Raw genomic sequence first — 8758 nt, forward strand, 5'->3', positions numbered from 1 at the left:
GAAGAAATGTGAAGCTTTAATTTAAAGTACTCTATTTCCCATTAGTATTTTGTGAGTGAGTGCCACACAGGGTGCTGTTGACTACAAATGGGGCAGAATTTGATGCAGATGATAAATCATCTAAGCTTCAAAAGGCATTTTACAACCAATTGGAAATCTTTTGTAGTTCCTTCACTAGCATTTTGGTTTGGTTTTGTGGTTGGGGTCTTTTTTTGATTGAGGACGCTGGCACAGGGTGCCCAGAGAAGCTGTGGCTGCCCTATCCCTGGCAGTGTTCAAGGCCAGGTTGGACAGGGCTTGGAGCAACCTGGTCTAGTGGAAGGTGCCCCTGCCCATGGCAGGGGGTTGGAACTGCATGAGCTTTAAGGTCCCTTCCAACCCAAACCATTCTACGGTTCTATGACCAAATATAACACTGTCTTCTTTGCCCTCTGATCTGACTTCTTGGTGCTATCTCATGCAGCACACTTACAGCAGGACGGATGATTTTTAACTCCTCACACATGCCTGCTTTACAAGTCTGTCTCTTCGGCATCAGATCCACTTTCATTTTGTTAGTCCATTTCTATAACCACTTACATTAAAATGTCTGTTTTCAAAGCTTTGATACGACGTGTTTTCTGCTTGGCTTGAGCAGTCTGCGCTTCATAAGTGTTTTCTTATAGCATCAATTCTACGGTTTAATCCTTTGTGAGATTAAAGTTCCTGCTTTAACAAACTGAACTCTTTATCCTAAAATAAATCCTTTGAGTAAAAGGAACTGAAGTTCTCACTGATCCCTATTGGATTTTTTATGTTTCACCAAAACAGAAGGAAATATTTACTTCATTTTATACACTAGCAAAACCAGCCCTTAGTCTGCCTGTGTGTTTGGAGGCCAAGCTAAATCCAGGATGCTCCACAAGCATCTTGCTTGACAAGCTGATTTTGGGAATACAGAAAACTGACTTGCCTCCTGACAGGCTCTCTCCCATAGCAAACATGAGACTATTCCTTTCTTCTTGTGCCAGCTTTGCTATTCCGTGCTACAGACACGCGAGCTGGTGCCAGCGGAGCAGGTTTCTCCATGAAGTGCAGCGTAGTCTCTTGGAGCTATCCCAGCTGGAATGTTGAAATAAGACATCTCCGGTAGCGTTGTGCCTGACTGAAGCATGGCCAAAGCACAGCGCTGCAGCCTGCTCTGCCTCTGTTCAGAGAGCCACCAGGCAGTGCAGAGCTCTCTGCCTGCCTTCCCATAGCACAGCGGTCTGGTGAGCACGGAATGATGTGTTACATCGACTTCCCTGTTTCATGGTGCTTCCAAGTTGCATTTATCAATACAGAAACTTGCTGTTACGCAGTGGTGTCAGTAAATGCTGTGATGTGCGACTGGTGGGCAAGCTGTGTGCATGATCAGGTATAGGGAGGGGAATAGGTGTGAGATGATACATTAGGAAAAAGAGAGGTTCAGATTTGGAGAGGAGTCAGGAAGTCCTGATCTGGGATAATGTAGTAACAAAGTGTTTCCCAAATGATGGTGACAGAGAGTTTCCAATAGCTTGAGAACACCCTTAGCTCAATTCACGTGCTGAGTTCAGCCAGTAAATTGTTCATTTATATCTTGTGAGAGCTGGTATTGCATGTGAAAAGAAACACAGAAGAAATACAAGTCCCAGAGAGGCAGTCTAGTCCAGCAACAGTGCCCTCCACTAAGAAATGTAGACCTAGAAACTTTACATAGAATAAAGCAATTCTTTAATTGGAGCTGCTGAATGTTTTAACAGTTAAATACACCAGCCTACTCACTGCAGTTACACAGTGAACCGTGAAAATGTTCATAGAGGACTCGTCTCACTTAAACAACTCTTCTGCTCTCCATGGTGTTTGCAGGTACCCTGCCTCTCAGGCACCCATGGGTGACTCCTGGGTGCTCCCTGCGGTGGTGGCTGGCCTTTGGAGGAGTTCCACTGGTGTGCTGGTGGCTAACAGAGAAAGGAGCCCTGCTTTGTAAGACGTGGCCTAACGCTGGGTTTGCTTGAGCAATGGCTGCTAAATACTTGGTTATCTCAGGTGAACACCCCCGAGCAGCTGGGCCTGGCACTGTGCTATGGGCTCAGAAATGCAAATCATTCACTATGAAAACACTGCTATCAGCTTCTCAGGCACGGCTACATTAAATAAACCAGGTGTGAAGATCACTCCCAGCCCTAGTGCTACTGTACCAGCCCAAAGCTGGGAGAGAGGAGAGCGGCCTGCCTGGGAGGAGAGGCTATGTGTATCTCTGGGAGGGGGACCAGCTTATTGGAACAATTACATTCCCCAGGGTTTGGCAATTGAATTACATTTGTAAATAGCATCAGGACTTACCTTGTCCCAGAATGTGACAATTCTGTTCCTCTTTTTACTGTCTTTGGTTTGCATTCATCAGAGTTGGACTGGCTGAACAGACCAGGGCCAGAAGGAAGAAAGTGTTCGAGTTCTTTTACTTTAAATTACTTCATCTTTGTCTGTCTGTCTGTCTTTCCTTAAAGGATGGATACGAGGTGTTTGGTAAGGAGCTGTGCTTACACTATAAAACCACCCATGGATGCACCGGTACAGCATAGCAAACTCCCAACTCTACTAGCAACATGAAGGAAAACAAATTTCATTCGTGCTTACGTCTGTACCTTGCTCTGGCTGATATAATCTAGACTAAAGAGCATATTTTTTTCCCCTTATAGTACTTTTGATCACAGTAATTTCATAGAAATTGATATTTTGGGTGGTTTTTTTTGGAAGCCTGTTGGAAAATAGTCTTTGTCCCAGGGGTTACAGCAAACCTGCCAGTGTTGCCCATTTTGGTCACTCCTCAACCTCACCTACCACAAAGGCCAGGGTGACCCTATTGTATGTATGACAGACAGCAGATCTTCACATGTTCAGGACACATTAAACTCGAGGATGACAATACAACCATGTGCAGCAAATTGGGTTTGGACCTATTGAGATTGGCTGCTCTGGACAACAAAGGGTATAATACCACCACAGAATTCACTGAGAGAAAATTCTCTGAAGGCATTTAAATCTCTCCTTTTTCATTACCACTTGTTTATTCAAGTGTCATATGTCTGTGGAGAAAAATAAGCCAACTCAAGGTTTTACTTTTCTACTTCCCAGTTAAGCAAGAGAGCACTTGGAATCCACTTGTGCAAGACCTCCACCATCCTCTCTGGATCCTCCACCATCCTCCTCTGGATGGAGTTGTGTCAGTTTTACTAAGAACTAATGAAAGCTCCAAAACTAGGTAAGAGTTAAAAAAAAGAGAGAAAGGTGGTTTCCCAAGTAGAAACCTTTATGCAGTTTGGGTAGATGCCTGGAAATAACCACAACTCCATTCTCCTTGTCCATTAAAGCATGGTCTAATCTGGCCTGGCACCCAAGAGCAAACAGCGCCGTGTGCTTCATGTCCTGTTGGACAACTCTGATTGTACAGATAGTACAGCTGCAGTTTTGCAGATGGCATGAGGCTCCTTCTGGAACCTCCCTGCAGCAGGGTGGGTAATAGTTGTCTGCTTTGGAGCTAACACCCTTCACTGTGCTGCTGCCGTGCATTTGTGGTGACATTGACTTCATAAATGATTCCATGAGGTGCAGAACAGCAGTTAATTGGGAGTAGGGGCTGGCAATGTGTTTTTAGCCATGTCAGCGAATGAAATGGGGTTTATTGACAGAGTGCTAGAGCAACTTGTGAGGAAACATACACATGCTAAAGTCCATCTTCACTAAATATTCCCATTTTGACCGGCAGCAAACAGCCCATAGCACGGACCCAGCTGCACCAGCTACAGGTGATCATAAAAGAACAGCTCAGTGTGATAAAACAAATGGTATCAGTTTTGGTATCTTATGCTGATACGGCTGAATCTGCAGCACCATAACTGTGCAAACAATCACGCCTTTTACAGGCACACAAGCCGAGAGCAGTAGTGCAGCACCGTTATCAAGGAGTCTTTGCTAAACAAGAGAGGGCCAGGAATTGGAGCACTTCCTGAATTTAACCAACTCCTCTAATAAAGTAATTTTACACAAGAGAGAACAGGGAAATCGATGCAATTAGCAATAGCATTTCTGGCTATCTGCCCAGAAGGAAGCTGTGAAGCAACAGCCACCTGAATGATTTCCATCCGTGTCAATGCAGAGCACCTATGGATGCTCTTTTAAAACACCTCCAGAAGGGAGTGGTGCCTCTGGGTCAGGGTCTGACCCCAGCTAGGATGGGTCCCCAAAGGAGATGGCACAGCCTTGCCCTGAGCTCTGGTGTTTCAGACACATCCTCCTCTGTGGTGTGCCACATACCAGCTTCTTCCCTCCCGTGTCCTTTCCTTTTGGCTTCATTTTCAAATGAACGGTATCTACCTTCTGGCCTCCAAGCTGCCCAGAAGCATGGGAAATGATAGGCAGAGGGGATTTCTTTGTGAACTTGCTGGTCCTCCTGCCTGTCTCCTGGGAAGAGCAGGGCTATGTGTGTAGGACCTGGTGCTATTCATGTCACTCCTTCCAGTCAGCAAGCAGGATAACGTACCTTTCAAAAGCACGTGTTAAACCTGCCCCTCTTCATCTGATCATCAGATGCACTCTTTAATGCAGAGCATGCAGCTGCTTCCCATCTCTGGCTCACTTGAGTTTTTTTTTCTCCTGCTTTGGGTTAAATTGAGAATGAGTTTTCATGCAATGGCTGCTGTCAGAAGGAGCTGCCCCAGTCTGCTCCCAGTCACACGCCACACACTCCCATTGACATCCTTGTTGCCAGCTCTTTGGCTCGTTGGACCTCTTGGCAATCTCCTTCACCTTATCTAACAGGCAAACAACCATTTGCTTCCTAGGCTGATTCTCTGCTGGAATAGAGAGCAAGCCTGGTTCACCAAGGGGTCAGGAGAGCACTGGCGGCAGCAGGAAGGCAGGATGGGAAACAGGATGGGAGCAGGTTTTCTTTTTGGGTAGCTTGCAGTTAGAGCCATGAGCTAATGCCAAATAGTGGTGGATGTTCTCCATTCACAGCTGCGTTCTCCTGCCGTTCCCCTTGTGCTGAGCCTAGCAATGGGGTGGCTTCAGGGTGAGTTGATTCAGCTGGCTGATCTGGCTGGAAACTCCTCATTTTCATGGCGCAGTTCACCTCTGTTACCGGCCAGAGGAACAGATTCACCCTGTGGCCACACAGCCGTTAGATGCAATACAAGGAAAGCAATGCAAACAGGAAACAGGCAGCAACTAGCTTGTAGATCAGCTCAGCTGTAATGCCAAACTGCAGCCTATGGAGCAGCCACACCAGCCCAGCCACTCTGCTGTTCCTGCAGTCCTCTGATCACTGGATAGTTTGCTTCCCTACCTGTGGTCCTCCACTCTAATGAGCAACTTTCCAGTGCATGAAGTGTATTTTTATCTCCCCTATTCTGTGTGAGCAGAATTGCACTCCAGCAGGCAATTTCAACCTCTTCGGATATGTGGACTGCTAGTGGAGAGACAGATCCTGCACAGCAGGACTGAATCTATTGGCTTCCATTCCTCTGTGGCTTTTGTGGACCTTGGAAGTTGCTCGCAGTGGCAACAACTGTAGACTGACATCTACAGCACAGAACAAGTGCTGAGAATCACACAGGTCCCATCAGCCTGGCAATAGTGTTTTGACATCATTTTCTTCTCTTGTTTTATTTCTTTTGCATCAAGGATTATGAAATCAGAGCAGGTTATGGACAGCTAGGCTGGTGAGCAAAAATGGAAGCTTTGAGCTAAAACCTCCACAATCCAGTTTCCTGATGGACAGCACAGGACAAATAGCTGAGCCAGGACTTTCCGTTCTCTCTGCCTGTGAGGAGGCTGTCCTCACAGGAGATAAGAGTAACATCCTTTCTTACAGAAATAATGCAAGATCCGTTGCTGCAAGTTTGTGCAGAGGCTGCACTAGTAACAGTTCCTCTTGGAGAGACTGTGGCTCCTCTCCCGATCACTGCAGAAGGCTGGGTTCTGATCCAACTGGGTTTCAGCGGCAATACGTAACTGAAATGCAGCCCTCACCCTCTCTTTCCCTCTCTTTGAGCTGGTTTTATTCACTGATCTGGTTCACAGCCCAGACCTATAAGCAATCACAGACTCATGTAATGGTTTGTGTTGGAAGGGACCTTAAGAACATCCAGTTCCAACCCCCTGCCACGGGCAGGGACACCTTCCACTAGACCAGGTTGCTCCAAGCCCCGTCCAGCCTGGTCTTGCACACTGCCAGGGATGGGGCAGCCACAGCTTCCTTGTGCAGCCTGTTCCAGCTCCTCAATACTGTCACAGTGAATTGAGTCAGTACAAGTGTCAGGGTTGCGAGGAGAGCAGTGTGAGTGAGTGTGATGGCAAAGGGAGGGTTGGACAGGATCGCCTTAAGCTGCCCAACCCTCATTTTTTATCAAGCCAGAGTTCAAGACTGGCACATTCAGGACACCTTAAGCCCCTTTGGCTTAAAACATGTGCAGTTTATTTACACACCTTCTGGTTAGTATCTTGCTGATGCTTGAGAGGAATTGCTGCTGATCAGGTCCTATGCTTAGGGAGACGTGAACCCTCTTCCTTTCACAGGCTTTGCTGCAAGATAATGAAGTCTTTGAATGAGGAAGGTAATGACATAATCATAGAATCACAGAATGGTTTGGGTTGGAAGGCACCTTAAAGCTCATCCAGTTCCAACCCCCTGCCGTGGGCAAGAACACCTTCCACTAGGCCAGGTTCCTCAGAGCCCTATCCAATCTGGCCTATATATTAACATATAATTTACAGTACTCATGGAGTCACCCACTGGGGACCTCATCATGTATCTCCTGTAAACCAGGGGCTGGGATGACTGGCACTTGAGGGAATTTCATCAGGGAAAACCAGAGCAAGGATTCCCAAAGGAAAAGCTTAACCAAGGTGTTTACACCTTACCAGCCAGCTTTCTGAACTGTATTCTCAGGAGAGAGGTATCTGAACGCCTGATTCAGTGGTGATGTGCTCCTACACACCAAGCCTAAAATAGCAGAGGTTAACGACACTCAGAATGCCAGTGCGAGGCCCCCGAGATAAAACGCTATCATGATGAAAGGAGCAATTCTCTTGCTTCCTTCCGTCTGCAGGATCTGTACACGCTGGCCTCCACTTCAGGAGCCTTACCAGTGCAATTCTGTGAGTTAAGAGCTGGCTCTTTTGCTGACATAGTCATGCTGATAAAAGCCCTCGATTAGCTACAGCTATACAGACACGGGCAGGAAGAGCGGGTCTTTAACCTCACCAAGACACTCACAGCAAAAGGAGCTATCTCCAGTATAGACAAACCCGTGGGCTCAAAAGTATGTGAATGTAGTATCTCCTTTTGTGTGCTGTTTCTATTACAGGCCTCCATAGAGTGCCCATCATTGGAATCGTTGAGTAGCCTTTACATAACAGCAAAACTACACTGGCTAGAGAACAGGCTCTGATATTCCCAACAGCAACTGACATTTCTTTCCAGATTGAAACACAGGGAAGGAATTCTTTGTCAGATGGAGTCCCAGACATCACTAGTAATGTGCCCAGTAGCCCGTTAGCCACAACAGACAGCAGGTTCTTGCTAATCCCCGCTATTCACAGAGAGGGCAGCAGCAATCTGTGCTGGTTGAACCTTATCGCTCTGGTGCAAGATGCCACATTCGGGTCAGTAGCTATTTGTTCTGAGCCCCTCACTACACTTTGCATGAACAATGTCATTATCTAACTCTTCATAACAGAACGACCCAGTGCCCAGGCTTTAAAAGTCAGCTCAGGAAGGGGCTGGTCCTGATTCAGATGTCAGCTCTATCATCACATTCACTGCAAAAAGGATCCAAGTTTTCAATTCACTTTCTTTTATATTAGCAGGAAAACATCTGTTTTGAAAGAAAAGTAAGTTTGTTTTTTCCCCCCCAGTGACACATTGCAAGATCCTGCCTTCTCATGCCTTGCAGGAGTTAGTTTGATGATTCCTTCTGACACCCTAAAGCTTCAAGACTCTACAAAGAGGTAGTGAAAGGATTAAATGAATTACTTGGTCACCGTGGAAAGTCACGGAGTCAGAACACCAGGAGCCTGAGGTTTCTATGGCTATTGTACGAGACAGACAGCTTCATCTTGTCACCTGTGTAGGACTGCAGCACTGTTTTCTTTACTTCTTTGGACAAATGGGCTCATGGCCAATGATTTATCAGTCTTACTTCTAGAAGTGTGGAAGCCACTTAGCTGTTGCAAAGCCTCAGACAAATGTAGACAAAAGCTTTGCAAGAAATCTCAGCTGTCCCCGTTTAGAATGGAGGCTGCTCAACATCTAAAGAACTGAGCTCTTGGTTATCAAGGGATATAGTAAAATCTTCAATAATCTGCAGACTTTCAGAGAACAAATAAAGGCTCTGGCTGGGAAGTTACTGAATGCCCAAGGATTTCCAGTACTCCGTTTCCTAGGTGCCATTAAAAATCCACAACCTTAAATCCCTCAGCAACTCAGCTTCCCCTGTGATACCATTACGTCCACATGGCTGGACACAAAAAATGTGCCAGCTCGTACCTGAGAGCACAGTGCTACACGCTGTAGCACGTTAAATTAATCTCTGTCTGCTGACACAAGTCACCCTTCTTCAGCATCACTTTATTTATACAGCCATACAGCGTGTGCGTGCTAGTGCCCAGAGTCACGGCCGAGCCCGTCCCATGCGGGATGTGTTTCCATCCCAGCGGCTTTGCCTGATGCCAGATCATTCCTCACATTGCCCAA

General features: G+C 46.5%; 1 long non-coding RNA gene across 1 annotated transcript; it reads right to left on the reverse strand.

The window, feature by feature from the left end:
• Window positions 1-4645: 4645 nt before the first annotated feature.
• LOC133280661 (uncharacterized) lies at window positions 4646-7819 on the reverse strand. Its single transcript, XR_009747260.1, has 3 exons — window positions 6925-7819; window positions 6490-6585; window positions 4646-4853 (listed from the first exon to the last, which is right to left on the reverse strand). It is a non-coding gene; the product is annotated as an uncharacterized LOC133280661 (long non-coding RNA).
• Window positions 7820-8758: the final 939 nt, after the last annotated feature.

Source organism: Pezoporus flaviventris, unplaced genomic scaffold, assembly GCF_033815535.1.
Source record: "Pezoporus flaviventris isolate CSIRO_AGI_PZ_B2104156 unplaced genomic scaffold, CSIRO_AGI_Pfla_v1 ptg000083l, whole genome shotgun sequence".
In the NCBI taxonomy this organism is placed as follows: domain Eukaryota; kingdom Metazoa; phylum Chordata; class Aves; order Psittaciformes; family Psittacidae; genus Pezoporus; species Pezoporus flaviventris.